General features: G+C 46.4%; 1 protein-coding gene across 10 annotated transcripts in view; it reads left to right on the top strand.

The window, feature by feature from the left end:
• Positions 1-15775, top strand: part of IQSEC1 (IQ motif and Sec7 domain ArfGEF 1) — a 379222-nt gene that overhangs the window by 272617 nt on the left and 90830 nt on the right. The window contains exon 1 of one of the 10 annotated variants that reach the window (XM_036218805.1): positions 7793-14174. The exons of the other annotated variants lie outside the window; for them this stretch is intronic. The gene's annotated coding sequence lies outside the window, so the exon portion shown is untranslated. Of the gene's footprint in view, positions 1-7792; positions 14175-15775 lie in introns of those variants that run through there. 10 annotated transcript variants of the gene reach the window in all.

Genomic DNA, 15775 nt, shown 5'->3' with positions numbered 1-15775 from the left:
GGGGTTCTCTGCTGCACTGGCCCCTAAGATTGAAGTGGAATAGGGGGAGGCTCAGTGGCAGGAATGAAAGCTGCTGGGACTGCTTTCTGAGCTTAGTCAGCAAAGGCATCCTCTGACCCAGCACAGAATCCCTGATGACCCCATGAGCCAAAGGCCATAGGAGGATCCCAATGGTCAGGCCGCTCAGAGCCCAGGGCTCCAGCTTTCAGTTTGCTTGTCTCAGCAGCAACCTGCCTTTCTTGGGCTCCAAGGCCCAAGCTGGGGAGCCTGGCCAGGTGGATATTGGTGCCTTTTTGGACCTAGGGGAAGGCCCATTTCAGTCTAGTGGGACAGAGGACTCCCTGAGGATACAGCAGAAAGTTTGTGACCAAGAGCCAGGACAGCTGGGTTCTGGAGCAGATGTTTCTGTTGGCTCACCGAGGGCCTCCTTTTCCTCCTGAGGCCTCATGTCCTAACCTGTGAACTGGTCAGGTGGAGTTAGGAGCCTTGGAGTACTCCATGACTCCACTTAGGGTCAGATACCTCCTTTATTCATGAGTTCAATCGCTCTACAAACATTTATTGAACACTTACTGTGTGCAGAGTACTGAATTGTCTCTGGGGACACAAAAGTAATAAGCGAACCAGATAAAAAGTCAGGAGAAAGGGATAGACAGCAAGTGAAGGGGACCTGGTCAGACATATTTTATATTTATAGATACACATTGTTCATTAGACCAAAAAAACGACTAGCATGCCAGATTCGTGATGTCATAGATACCAATGTTTAGGATGCAGAAAAGTTAAGTAATGAAAAAGAAGTTGGAGGATTTGAAGTTGATTTAGAGAGCAGGTGGCAAGCAGAGAAGGCCAGAGTCCTGCTGGGGGTGCAGGGTGCTTGGAGCTCTAAGCCAAAGAACAGTGAGCAGGTCTGAGCTGTGTTGTCTGTAGCAGGGAGAGAAATCCAGGCTTGGAGAACAGAAGAGGAAGCTGCTCCTTCCCCGAAATATCTGGGAGTCCCCAGACCAAGTAGCAATTATAATGAGACCCTTCTCAGCTTGGCTATGCTAAGAGAGATCCTTTAAGCTCAGCATCACATTGGACTCTTCCTGACCCTCCAAGCAGGACATACTATGTAGACATTAGCGTCAAATAAACCCCTGTTCAGGTCCCACCTCTGCACTCCCATCTGCTTGCCTGATAAAGTCACAGGCCTTCTCTGAGCCTCTACTTACTCAAGCGTAAAAGGCGATTGCTTTATGGTCATGAAATAAATTCTAGTTTGGCAGGCCCTCCTGTTCTTACCCCTCCTCGCCTTGAAAAGCCTGCACCTTTGGAAACATGAAGGGTTTCCTTGCACTGGAGGCTGTCTGTGCGTCCCTGAATACTTTCCAGACGATCCTTTCCTGGAGAATGCACCACCAACCCCCGCTAGGCCTGCCATCTTCATTCTATTTGGAGCCCCTTCCCAGGGTTTAGAGTGAGCAGGGGCTGTGCATGACCCCGCCTCCACCATCTAACAGCTGGAGGAGTTAGGCCTTCAAGACCTCTGCCCAGCAGTGGAGTTACTACCAAGCTGGGAGGCTTAGCCAGGTATGGGCAGGGTATGCATGGAGCTCCATGTGACTGCCGAGCTGAGGCAGCAGTCTGTGGAGCGGCCTCTGTAGGCCATCATACAGATGTGAAGGGCAGGTGGGAGGACAGGTGGGAGGGTCTACACTCCAGGTCCACTCATAGAGTCCTGAGTGGCCAGGCCAGTGTGAAGCACCCTGTGACCTTCACCAAAAGTCTGTATGTGGAATGGAGTGAGGTCATCATTAGCTTCATTTGATGGATGAGCAAACCAATGCTCAGAAATCTATATCGGTGCTGCCTTGGCTGCTTCTGGGAAAGAGGTGAGAGGAGTATGGTGAGCAGAGTGGAGTGTCCAGGCTATACCCAGCCATCAGTCAGCCTGGAGTCTGGGGCATGATCAGACTGCTGAAGCAGGTTGGGAGTCCAGACTTCGGTGTGAGTCTCTCCTCTTCTGCTTTCTTAGCCATGTGTCCTTGGGTGTGTCAGGTAACCTTACCAACCCTCAGTTTGTTAGAACCCTTCTATTTGAAAGTGACAGAAAATCTAAATCAAATAGGCATAGACAGAAAAAGGGCTTTGTTAATTGGTTCATTGAACTGCAAAGTCTAGGGGGTAAACTAGCTTTAGGAAGAACTGAACCCAAGGGTTCAACTTATGTAATAGGCTTGGACTTTTCAACTATTACCTCTGCTTTCTTCCTTACTGGCTTCGCTTTGAGACAGATCTTCTCTTGTGGGGTCCCTGGTTCTGTGCTTGACATGGAGGAAGTGTTACCCAATTCTGCAACAGAGCCACTTGGTGAGCGGCATACTGTTTCTCTCTTGGAGATGATGACAGTGTCCTGGGAGAGATAGAACAAGTAAAGAAGAAGTTACCACACGGTGCTGAGGTGGAGGTTAGCTCCAAAGCCCATGGAAGCCCAGAAGGGGAATGTCAGCACTCACATCCAGACGGGTTCTTTAAAGGCTTCCTGGTAGAGGTGGCAGCTGAGCCTGATTTTGAGGGCAAAGGAATTGCCTGGGGTATGAGAAGCCAGGCAGCAGGGGCCCTGGAGTTCAGTCTGGGGCTCAAGTTGATTCAGGGCCCACCTACAATGGGTCTCAACTGGCTGTACTAGATCCTTAGAGTTCCTGGGGAGACCAGAGGTCAGGATAGGTGCCTGAGCAGGGGCAAGAGGATGACTGGGCCTGCATGTAGGTGAACTATGGTTCCAACTTCTGGGCTGAGAGAACATGAAAGAATGAGCACTTAGCGAACACCTGCTGTGTCTGTCACTTTCCATATGATGGCTCACACCAGTCCTACAATATAGCCCTGGAGGTTCCTCATCCCCACTTTGCAGAGAATAAAATAGGTGCTGAAACAGAAGTCCTTTTCTAAATAAGTCAATCAAGCATATTTCCCCACAAACTTAGAATTTGGGATGCATCCATTGGCCGGGCTCAGTGGCCTCGGACATGCCTTCAAGAAGCTACTGCAATGCCACCCTTGGTAGGGACAATATGGGGAAGTCACTATATTCAAAACAGTTGTGTGTTGAAATACCTTCCCAGCAGACTAACCACCAAGCCTTTGATCACACTGGGAGCCGGAAGCAAACACAGTGAATCTGAAACCTGATGCCTGCAAAACAGGGAGTACATCATAGCCAGAGGCTGAGCATGAATTGTGAAGTCAAAGACTCCTGTGCAGAAGTGGGTATGGATGCCACCTGCTCGTGAACAATCGGGGCCAACTAGCTTGGTCCTGAGCTTTAAGTGATAAATTTTTAAATCATTTCCAAACTGCACTCAAACAGTGCATTCATACATTGCTGAGATCGGCTGGAGGAGAACAGGAAGATGGGTGAGAACAGGAAGATCCCAGTTCCCCATTTGGTGCTGCAACCCCTTGGGAATGTCTCCTTGGGACTTAGTTTCCTCATCTATAAAGTGGGGATAGTACCACAGGATGAGGATAAATAACATATGCATGAGCATGCCCATAGACAGTGACAAAATAATGGCTCAGTAAATTCACTGATTATTATCCCTGAGAAAATTAATGTTCTTGGTTTGACTATAATATTTTTGAAATTGTCATTTTTGCAACCCTGGACTTGAACCAAATGGAAAATTGTTTTATTTAGACTATCAGTTCCCCTGAGGGCAGGTGCCAGATCATTCAGCCTTGGTGCACCAGTCGGGTTTGTGGCTCAGAAAGTGCACTTGGTGAGTTAAAACCAAATTTTGAGATGGTCAAATCCCAAGTCAATTCACGATGTTCATTTCTTAAATGATACAGCGAGGCAATGATTTTTTAAGAGATAAGAGAAAAAACTAGTAAACTTTACTCCAGGGACATAATTATAGAGAGGTGGGAGGCTGGAGGTAGGTGCCATTGATACTTCAGAGTGGTGGAGGATATATTTAGGGGAGGTTTTCAGGGAAGATGATGCTGAGCTGGGTCTGGAGTGTGAGTAGGAAATGACCAAGTGGAAAGTGTAGAGGATACTTTTGGTGGAACCTGTAGATTGAGTTCTTATGGTGTATTTAGGGAACAGCTATCAGTATTGGGTGGCATGGAGTCAGAGAGGAGTGAGAACTAGAGTTGAGGCCAAAAAGGAAGGTAGATGGGGCCCAGAGATGGAGTGCTGAACTCTGAGGGCACAGAGGAGCAATCAAGGCTTTGTGTAGGGAGGTTGTATTAACTAGTACTTTTTTGGTTGCGAGTGACAAAAATAAACTAACAAACAAGAAAACCCAGACTAGTCTAAACCAAAGGCTGAATTTATTGCCTTCTATTTCTGAAATAGACAGGGCTGATTTAGGGGCTTAAACTGTGTCTCTGGACACTGGTATTTTTTTTCTTCTTTCATGTCTCATGACTTCATTCCCAGGCAGCCTCTCTGCCCATGATGGCTCCAGCTGATCCAAGTTTATAAGTCTTATAGCTAATAATCCCAACAGATATGGTTCCAGCAGAACTCCCAGGAAAGACTCTCAGTGGTCTAGCTTTAGTCACATGCCCATCCCTGGACCAATCATTTTGGTGAGGAGGCAGAATACTCTAGAGTTAGGGATGGAGTCAGCTGACACGAACTAGATGGACTAAGAATGGAGGAGGGGAATTCACCAAAGAAAATTGGGGCACCTCACTCAAAGTGAGAATGGAGGCTGGGCAGGCAAAAGCATCTAGCATCCACCACTGTGATTTGTTAAGACCTGCCAGGTGACTTGACATGTGTCATCCTTTCCTGATTTTGTAGAGTAGGGTTTCTTATGATGCTGATTTTGCAGATAAGAAAACCGAGATTTAAAGAGAAGCACTCACTTGCCCAAGGTCACACACCAGTAGCAAGTGGCCTCAAACTCCAAATCTACTTGGCTCCAATGCCTAGGCTCTTAATCATATGTTCCACTACCTTACAGCAACAGATCTGAGTTCGAAAAGGTTGTCTTGGGAGCTCAAATGGAGGACTGACCGTCAGGGGGAAGACCAGAGATAGAGAATGCAGTGAGAGATTGGTGCCACGCCTGCAGAGAGGAGAGGGCCCCTGAGAAATAAAGCTGTGGTACACTACAGCACCTTGTTCTCAACACACTGTCAGCTTAGCTTTCATCGTTGTTTCCTTATATAGATAAATACATTTGTTTCCTAATCAGCTATTGATGTGTATGTATGTATGTGTGTGTGTATATATATATATATATATATATGTATGCATATATGTGTGTGTGGGTGTATATATGTATATGTACATACATATATACACGCATATACAGCAATATGTATATAATAGATATATATAACACACATGCACATACAAATATATATGCATATTAATTATCGTGCTTACTGGTTTCTTCCTGGAGTGATCTTAGCAGGAGGAGGTGAAGTATGAATTTCCCGGGCCTGGAGGCTGGACTTATGCTCAGGCTATGGGCACAGGGGCATTTCCTGGGGAATTTCTGGAGGGATTGGTCAAAGGGAGATGACCACGCACTGGCTTAGGGCAAAGGTCAGGAGAGGACTGGATGGGGCAACAGCCACTCCTCACTTCCTTTTCAGCCCTAAGACTTCCCAGGCAAAAGTCTTACCTCCCTAGTGACGTCACACCACTCCAGAGGGCATACTGCCCACACTCTTGTTGCAGGAAAGGGAAACTAGGCTCTGGCCTCTGCACACAAATCATAACAGCTATTGTTTGTGGAGCATCTGTGTATGCCAGGCACTGTTGGGCTCTTTACATAGATTGTGACATCTTCTGGTGTCTCATCTTGTCATGGTGGGCTTTTCAGTGACATGCATTCTCTAAATACTCACTAGGCATCCAGCCCAACTGTGTGTTCATTTAATTCTCAGAGCAATCCTGTGAGGTAGGACTATCTACCCTATTTTGCTGGTGAGGAAACTGAGGCAAGCCAAGTGACTTGTCCACATTCCTTGCCAGCTGGAAAGTGACAGCATCAGAATGGGGACCCAGAATTGAGCTTTCCTTTGGGATTTGGAGGGTTGACCAATGTAGTGAGTAAGGTAGGTAGAGAGCAAGGTGCCCCCATCCCTGCATCCCTTCCCACTCACAGCTGACAACTACTCTCCCTGCCACCCACTCTTGCTGGTTATGTTCTGAGCTCTTCTGATCTGCCTAGGCTGCGGGCTCCAGGGTTCAAAGCTGTGATCCTCTTTGATGTATGTGGACAGAACTTGACACTTTTATAATCCGGGGGAACAGAGATGATTCAGACACCAATATCTGCCCTCTGGGTCACTGTATCTAATGAGAGCTAGGGGCCAGGCACAGCTGAGGGGTTTCCACATCCCTTTCTGTCTCCCTCCACCCCGGTGAACATTAGTATCACAAGGGCAGAGAATGTGTGTGTGGTTCACAGCTGACCCCTTGCACATAGTAGGTGCTCAATAAATATTTGCTGGGTGAATGAATGAATGAATGAATGCTGTGAGGGCACAATGGCAGGTGTCCCAACCCTGCATTCTGTCTATTGGTGGCCCCACAAACATGCGATGAGCAGAAGCACACCCTGTGGGATCTGTGTTCACAACTAGATCAGTGCTTTTTCTTCTTTTGGGGGTCCATGGATTTTTGTGTGTGAATTCTTTGAGTTGTAAGAGTTTTTTGTAATAATTTCAATCTTCAAGAAGACTTGCAAGAATAATACAAAAACAACTCCCACGTACACCTTCACCCAAATTCATCATTAGTAACGTTTCACCAAAATTTCTCATTTTCTTAGAACTATTTGAGAGGTTATTGCAAGTATGCACTGTGATGACTTCTACTCCTGAATAATACTAGCATATATCTCCTAAGAGCAAGGACATTCTCTTATGTAACCATGGTCCAATAGTCAAATTTAGGAAGTTTAACGTTGACACAATATTAGAATCTAATATACAATTTATAGTTACATTTCATCAGTTGTCTCAATAATGTCCTTTATGTAAAGTTTTTACCCCAATCTAGGATCTTGATTTAATCATCATGTGTTTTCTTAAAGCTTTGTCAAGGTATAATTTGTCTGCCATAAAAAATTCATTAATTTTAAGTGTATAATTTCATAATTGTTAGTACATCACCACAATTTTAAATTTTCTCCACCATCCTGAAAAAAAAAAAAACTGTCTATTTTCTGTCACTCTCCTGTTCCACCCCTAGCCTCCCAAAACCATTGATCTACTTTCTATCTTTATAAATTTGCCTTTCTGAGCATTTCACATAAATGGAATCGCACAGTACCTGACCTTTTGTGCCTTTTTTGTGTCATTTAGCATAATGCTTTCAAGGTTCATCCATGTTGTATCATGTGTCAGTACTTCATTCCTTTTTATTGATGAATAACATTGCATTCTTTGGATAGACCACATTTTGTTTACCTATTATCCCTAGTTGATGGACACTTTTGTTGCTTCCCCAGTTGCTGAACTTTTTGTCTATTATGAACAATATTTCTATGGAAAGTCACATACAAGCTTTTATGTGGACATGTTTCATTTCTCTTGAATAGATGCCTAGGTGTGGGATTGCAGAGTCATATAGTAACTCTATGTTTAATTTTTCAAGAAACACCCAACTGTTTTCCACAGCAGCTGCACTATTTTACATTTCCATCAGCAATGTATGAAGGTACCGATTTCTCCACATCCTCACCAACACTTGTTAGTGTCTGTCTTTTTGATTCTAGTCATCGTCGTAGATATGAAGTGGTATCTTAGTGTGGTTTTGATTTGCATTTCCCCGATGGCTAATGATGTTGAGCATCTTTCTATGTGCTTATTGGCTATTCATATATCTCCTTTGGTGAAATGTCTATTCAAAACTTTTACCCATTTTTAATTGTACTGTTTTCCTATTATTGAGCCATAGAGTTTTTTTTATATTCTAAATGCTAGTCTCTTTTTGGTTGCATGATTTGCAAATATTTTCTTCCAGTCTGTGGCTTGCCTTTTCACTTTCTTAATGGTGCCCTTTGAAATGCAGAAGTTTTGAATTTATCAAAAGTCCAGTATATCAATTTTTTTCTTTTATTGCTTGTGTGTTTGGTGTCATAGCTAACCCAAAGTCACAAAGATTTTCGCCTGTTTTCTTCTAAGAGTTTTATAGTTTTAACCCTTACATTTATTTTTTGATGATTGAGTTAACTTTGTGTATGATAGGAAATAGAGGTCTAAATGCATTCTTTTTCAAGAGGATAACCAGCTGTCCCAGTGATATTTGATGAAGAAACTTTATCCAAAGAATTGTCTTGGCACCTTTGTCCATTTGACCATTAGAGAATTTTAAAAACATTTTAATGAAAATTATAACCTCCCCTACTTTCACAAAAGCATGTTTAGATTGCCTGAATAACTCTCTAGAAACTACATCCTGCTGCCCGATTTCTGTGGCTGCCTTTCCTATCGTGTTTATATCTATGCGCTTATTGAGGGATCCTCCTGTGTAACAGCATTTAACTTTGGATGCAGTGGTCCTTAAAGTGGAATCTCATGGAATACAAACTGTATTCTTAGGTGTCCACCAATTCTTAAATTTGATAAATTCTTAATGTATAGCCATTTCTCAGATGAGGAAGTAGAGGCTTAAATAGGGAAAGTGATATGTCCAAAGCCATGCACCTGTGAATGTCCACAAACCAGCACAGAGGCAACGTGGGGTCATAAGAGCTACTTAGGAAGTCGCCCTTCCAGAACCTCAGTTTTCTTTGTAAAATGAAGGGAGCGTCGCCCATCTTGAAGAATTGTCAGGAATAGAAATAGCAAAGAGCCCAGCACAGTGCCTGCCTGACGCAGAGTGGACACCAATTACTGGAGGCCATGCCTGGACCTGTGCCCACCCGGCTCTCCTTCCAGGCTCGCCCTTCCTCCACAGCATCTTCTCTTCCCAGCAGAGCAGCTTCCAATAGCTGGTTTCTGGCTTCAGCCTTCCTCAGCCTCATGTACTTTACCTGTCCCCATTGCTTATCCACTTATTGGGCACATGTCTGTAGCAGTCCCTGTACTGATGCCAGCAAAACACAGGTGAATCCAACTCCATCTCTGCCCTTAGGGACCTTCACAAGGTTAATAGACCCATTAGCTCATCAATATAGAACAGTGTGGCAGTTGTTGTTTTTATTATTAATAGCTAACATTGACTAAATTTCTGCTATATGCCTAGCCCTCTTCTAAGCATTGTCTCAGGATGTACAGGGCACTATGGAAGCCAAGATGTCTAGAAGAGGTGAATTTTTGCAGCTGGATGTAAAGAATAGGTTTGGACTTTAGCTAACAAAGAGACATGGACGTTGTAGGAATTTTTGCCAATTTGATGGGTGAAAATGGTATCTTGTCATTATGATTTGTATTTTTTTATAAGTGAGGTTGTACATCTTTTTGTATGTTTATAGACCGTTTACATTTTTCCCCCTGAACCACATATTTAAATCGGATGTGTTTGAGTTGTTCATTTGTTTTTCTTACTGATTTGTAAGAACTTCTTATATATTGAGGAAACCAAGGGAATAGTAGGTGCAAATACTCTGTCATGAAATAGCACTGTGCATTCAACAGGTACTAATTAGAGCTTGACTTTGGGGAAAGCAGCTGAAGATGGAGCTAGGCAGAGAGGCAGACACCAGTTCTGAATGCCAGCCCGAGGACCTTAGACTTTATCTTTCAGGTCACAGGGAGCCGTAAAAGGGTTTTGAGCAGGGAAGGGATATGATTGAATTTGAAAAATTGTTTTAAATAAGGGACAATCATGGGCAAATGGAAGTGCTAGTCAGGTAAATTGAGACCAGAAAGTGCAGAACCTTGAATGTCCAGCTTAAGAGCATCTTCTTGGATTGGTGGGCAATGGGGAGCCAGAGAAGGTTCTGGGTGATTACTAATGGCAGATGGGAGGGGATGAACCAGAGAGGTCATGTGCTTAGAGAGCTGCTTGTGGAAGGGGAAGGGAACAGGATTGAGGCCAAGGCTGATCTCTGGGTGGGGCGAATGTTTCTGTTTCCCAACATGAGGCTTTGGTCCCTACTGAAATATGAGGCCCACATGGGTTCCTAGTGCTGTGTCACCTGTCCCAGGTCCACAAGACTGACCTCTTATCCTCTTATCCAGACAGGTGGGACTTTCGCCATGGGTAACCTGGAGAAGAAATATGAGCCAAGAGTTTCCGGTAGGGCATGGCAAGTGGGAGAAGGAAAGGGAACAGCATGTTGGCAAGTCAGGAGGGATCTTAGAAGTTATGCAAGCCTGTGTCCCCAGGGCAGCTGACCCTTGGCCTCTGCTCCCACAAATCCAAGAATGGGGAGCACCCTACCTCCCTTGCTGCCTTTCCATATCTGATTGGTTCTCCCAGTGAGAAGGTTCTCAGGCTGGTATGGAGTCAAGGGTGTGAAGAGCTTTGACATTCATCTTATCTCGGGCTTCCTGTCCACTAGATAGAAGGGATCTTGAGGCTCAGAAGGGAGATGATCTTCCCTCGAGGTCACACAAGGAGTGATCCAGCTCATGTCAGAGCAGGCCCTAGAAACTAGACCTTCCAACTCCATGTCCAGTTTTGGAAATGATTATTTTTTAGAGATAATTTTTAAAAATAATACTACATGCATATAGTGCAAAAAAATTTTTTAATAGAACATTTCTGTGAAAAGCCAGTCTCCGTCTACCCTGTCCCCCAATTCTTATGCCCTTCCCCTGAGTACTGCTGAACCAGTTTCTTAATCATCTTTATTGGAGATAATGCATGTGTGTACCACCATGTATCCTATACTCATTTTTTACATAAAAAAATAACACATCATATACCCTGTCCTGTACCTTGCTCTTTCCACTGACCAAAATATCTTGGAGATTGTTCCTTATCTGTCTATGTGCAGAAGGCGCTTTTTGTTTTGTTTTGTTTTGATCACTGCATGGGTTTCTATCATATGAATTGATTATAATGACAATCTGGTGAATCAGTCTCTCATTGGTGTACTTTAGGTAATGTTCCAATAATTTTTATTCACATAAAAATATTGACTTAACTTTTTAATACAAGTTTATAGTTACCTAATTTTTTAATGCGCATAAAGAAGATTTAATTGGCCCATGAGCCAGTGCCTATGTTCAGATAACCCCTAGTAACTTTTTTAAAATGAACTAATTCTCAAAAGTGTATAAAATGAAAAGTGAAAGCTCCTCACGTACCCATTCCACACGCCTCCCAAAAGGTAGCCAATAGCAGTTTGTTTTGGTATGTGTGTATACTCTGGGGGCGGGGGGCAGGGAAATTAGGACTTTCCATATATGTATGACCTTTTAAAATGTACACGAAAGGGATCATAACATATATAGTCTTCTGTCCCTTGCATTTTTCACTAGAAATGCAACTCAGAGACTTGACTGTTTCAGGACAAAGCCCTAACGTTATTGGTTTTCATGCAGTCCCTCCTTGTTGGACATCAGAGGTATTTTTCTTTGTTTATTCTTACACAGAATTCTATTGACTGTTCTTGGATTTTTATATATATATATTAGCATGCTGTATAGTTTTGTCAGATCACTGTTGAGAAAAGTTTGTACCATCTTGCACCTCACATGACAGTGTTTTTGCGTGTACTCACTTCTTTTCACCTTTGACAGTAAAAGTATTATCAAACTTGTTTATTTTTGCCAACTTGGAAGATTTTTTTAAATGGCAAGCAAGTTGTGTTTTGGTTTGTATTTCTTTAATATACATTAATACATGTGAGGTTGAATATCTTTCCATGAACTTCTTGTTCATGTCCTTTGCTCTTTTTTCTAATTGGTTAGTCATCTTTTTCCTATTGATTTGAAAGAGCTCCTTATGTATCAGGGTAATTAACTCTCAGCTCATTTTCCTTATTAACTTCCATCATATGTGCTGCGGATTTTTTTTAAGTTTACCATTTGACTTTTTTTACTTTGTGGGATTTTAAAATTCCATTTAGAAGTTTTAATTTTTTTATAGTTAATCAATGTTTTCTTTCATGGCTTCTTGGAATAAAAATATTTACACAGTGGATTTTACACAACCTTGTCACACATTATCACAGTTGATCCTCACGACAGCCTTTGAATGGAGGCAGGGTGGGATTTTTTATTATTAGTTCTATTTTACAGATGAATGGCAATGAGGCTGAGAAAGGTAATGGGACTTGCCCAGCCTGAACAGATTCTAAAACCCTTGCTGTTCTCACTTCCCTCACCTCTCACTTCCTCACCTTACCTACCACCAGCCAAGTAACTCACTCCTGGCATCCTTTGTTTAAAGGATGTGGCTTCTCTAGAGCATTTTTGATTATTAAAATGATGAGCATCTTTTCTTCCTCTAAGTGCTCTTTTAAAAAATATTTTTGAAATAATAAAATTCATAGTTCTCAAAAACAAAATGTCCAACTATATGGAATAGTGAAACACTGGGTTTGGGGTGGGGGCTCATGCCTTGTACAAAAAGTTTATCCTCTAGGGTGACTACAGGCTGCTTTGCTGTGAGCACCAATAAGGTGTCATGGGCTCACTCTTGCTACAAGGTGAGGAAGACCCTCCAGGAGCTGGACCATTCCTTATTCATCTTCATTTGTCACCAGTGCCTTGTATATTCCCAGAACACATTAAATGCTTGATAACTGCTTCAAGGCAGGAGACCGAGGTGGGCAGACACTCCACTTAGACTCTGTGGCCTCACAGGCCTGTTCAAATCTCAGCTGGGCCATTTAGCAGCTGTGTGAGCGTGGGCAGTTGACTTACCCTCTATGCGCTGCAGTGTCCTTGTCTGTAAAATTGAGATAATAGTTTCTACCTCATAAACAGAATGTCCACCTCTCACTTCTGATCTGTCTGTGCCTTAGTGGATCTAGTGTCCACTTCCACCTGGCCCCAATGTCCAGGGTCATGAGCTATCAGAGCTGAAAATCAAGCTCACTCCCTCCCAAAAGCTCACCGAGAGAGCTCAGAGAGAGAGAGGAAGTGCCTGGCCCAAGGTCACACTGCCATCCGTGTCAGGGCCGGCAGAGACTCCAGCCTCCTGACTCATTACATCACTCAGCCAGCTTCCTTTCCGCGGGACCACTGCAGCCGCGTTCCTCGGACCTCCTGTCTCTCCCACTTCTGGCCACGAGGAGGCGCTTGCTAAATACTGCCGAGACACTGATGCTCTTTCTCCAACCAGATCCGCGGCTCCCGGCTGCTTCTTTTACGTCTGGTGTTCAGGGCTTTTAGATCCCGCCTCCTCCCCCCTACACACCAGGAAATACGTATTCCCATCCTCGTTTTTATCTTAGGTACAGTCCTCCTAGAGCACCCTCCCCTTCCTTTCCCCTTCCAGGCCCAACCTCTCTCCTATCTCCGCCACTTCTTCTCGCGGCTTGGGTCTCTCAGACTGTGCTACCCCATTCTCTATGACAGCTGGCAGGACACTGAGGCCCATCCCCAGCAGTGCTGAGTCAGTGTTTGCTGTGGGATGAAGGGTGCTGCTGACAGGCCTGGATCCTCCTCGCAGCACTGTAACGAGTGCGGGTCCTGGAGAGGACATAATGGGGCGTGGTGCCAGGGTGGACGCGCGCAGCCCTGTCGCGCTGTGCGACTCTGGGCCAATGGCTGCCCGCTCTGAGCCTCAGTCTTCTCGTCTGTGAACTGGAGAGGCTTGTGGGAAAGGGGCTGGGCATTGCCGACCAGAGTTACAGCTTTCCGTGGGAGGAACCAGAGGACTTGGCCTGAGGCTGTGTTTACTAGGTGTTTATTTAGGTGTCTTGGGAGTCTAAGGGAAATGCTGGGGTCACAGTGCTCCCTCCAATGCGCCTGGATTGTACGTACCCCAGGGTCCATCCTCTGCAGCGGCTCCACAGATCCGCGCGCTCTCAACTTGCCAGGACTCGGGTGACGTCCGCAGCTGGGGCGGCACCGACGTCCCCCCTCACCTTTCGAAGGGGGGGAAACTGAGGCGGGGCGCGGAGGGGCCATAGCCAAGGTCGCGGCTTGGTGGTAGCGGGGCCTGCAGGAGCGTCGGGCGCGGACTCCCGCTTTTGAGCGCCACCAGGGCAGTCCTCTCCCCGGCGCCCAGCCGGCGGGACGCTCTGGGGCCGCGCCCGCCGCAAGGACAGCGCGAGCTCGGCGGCTGCAGGAGGACCCACGAGGAGGAGGTAGGCCGAAGCGGAGCACGCGCGGCGGTGGCCGGAGCGCTGCGGTGCCAGGCCCGGGCAGGGGGCGCGGAGGCTGCGGCCGGATGTCCCCTTGGCGGAGAGCCTGGGCGGCAGCTTAGTCCGCGGAGTCGCGGCTGCACGCACGCAGGAGCAGCTCTCAGGAACCCGGGAAAGGGAGGGTGATTTCAGGCGCCTTTGCGGAGCCGGGTCCCGGAGGTTTCCAGGTCTCAGTCGTGGGAACAACACTGGTAGCGGTGTTGTAGGGCTGGGGATCAGAGCCCGCGGGGCTCTCGGGTATGAAGACTCGGGCTACGCAGGACTTGGGGCGCCAACGCCGGTCTTTCTGAGCTAGGGCTCTGCAGGCGTTGCTCTGCGGTGAAGATGCAGGATATTCAGTCTCCTCGGCTTGGGGGGAGGGGGACTCAGGGTGCCCCCATCTCCGCGTCTACGCAGTTGGTTACCTCCTCGGGGCGGCGAAACGTGAATCCAGGCCCGAAGGGTCTCCAGGCGAAGCAGCCCTGACCCCCTTCACTCTCTCCAGTGTCTCCCCATTCTCCTGGCTCCAGGCTCCAGCCTCCCTTCGGTGAAATCCCGCCGCCCCGCCCAGGGTTCGGATCTTGCGGACTGGAGGTTGAAGCATCTCAGGAATTTGCTGGGAGGCAGATAGACACTGCAGGAAGGGAGTCAGGAGCTTCGGCTGGGCTACAGGGGCAGAGTCCGGAGCCTGCCCTACCCCTGACCCCCTATGTGATCTTAGGCAATCACTCCTGCTACCACGTGGGAAAGAGACTGGTTCTTAGTCTTGGGGGGCCCTCTGGGTCAGAGGTGGCAGTTGGTTTAGGCGACCGTGCTGGAGGCTGGAACAACCACAACAATCTTCTGACCCTGTCCCTAATGGGGCAGGGGTCAGCAGGATCTGAGAAGCTATGGAACTATTTCATGTGTCGCGACTGGCTCACCTGTCAGCATGAGCTGGGACCCTCGTGGGCCAGAGGCTTACTGTATGGGAAACGCCTGCTCAGCCCGGAACTGGCTGCTCTTGGGCTATGCAGGAGTGGGACATGGACAGTTGGCAGAGGTGAGTCAGGGCTGTCCCCCCACCACCACGCCCCCCAGAAAGTCCTCCCTTATTTTTGCCAGACAGTTGCCACTTTAAACTGCCAAGCCCTCAGCTGTCACAACTGATCTATTCCTGAAGCAAATGGAGCAGAAAAACAACAGTGGGTGTCCCCTCCCCTGGGTCCTGCCACAAGATGAAGCTCATGGGGCAACAGTCTGCTCTGCCTGGTTGGCTTTGTGCATTTTGCCCTGGGCATTCTCCATAACTGGTAGAGAGTGGGTACGTGTTCTGGACTAGGAGAAGGAGTCTGATGGTGTACTTTGAAGAGCCATTACTCCACTCTGGTCAATGCCTGTCAAGACAGTGCACATGCTGCCTTGTACAGCTCTCTCAGAGCAACTTTGAACTGAGTTGGCCCAGGAATGGCCCTCTGGTCACTCTCCCTGGCCTCTAACATTATGCCTGTTTCCTCACTTGGGCTGGCAAGGTTGCCAAGCCTCTGAACCCATGTATGGCCAGAGTCCAGTTAAGCTCAAAAGGA

This window comes from Rousettus aegyptiacus, unplaced genomic scaffold (assembly GCF_014176215.1).
Source record: "Rousettus aegyptiacus isolate mRouAeg1 unplaced genomic scaffold, mRouAeg1.p scaffold_m13_p_4, whole genome shotgun sequence".
Taxonomy (NCBI): domain Eukaryota; kingdom Metazoa; phylum Chordata; class Mammalia; order Chiroptera; family Pteropodidae; genus Rousettus; species Rousettus aegyptiacus.
This window is presented reverse-complemented; position numbering and strand designations above follow the sequence as displayed.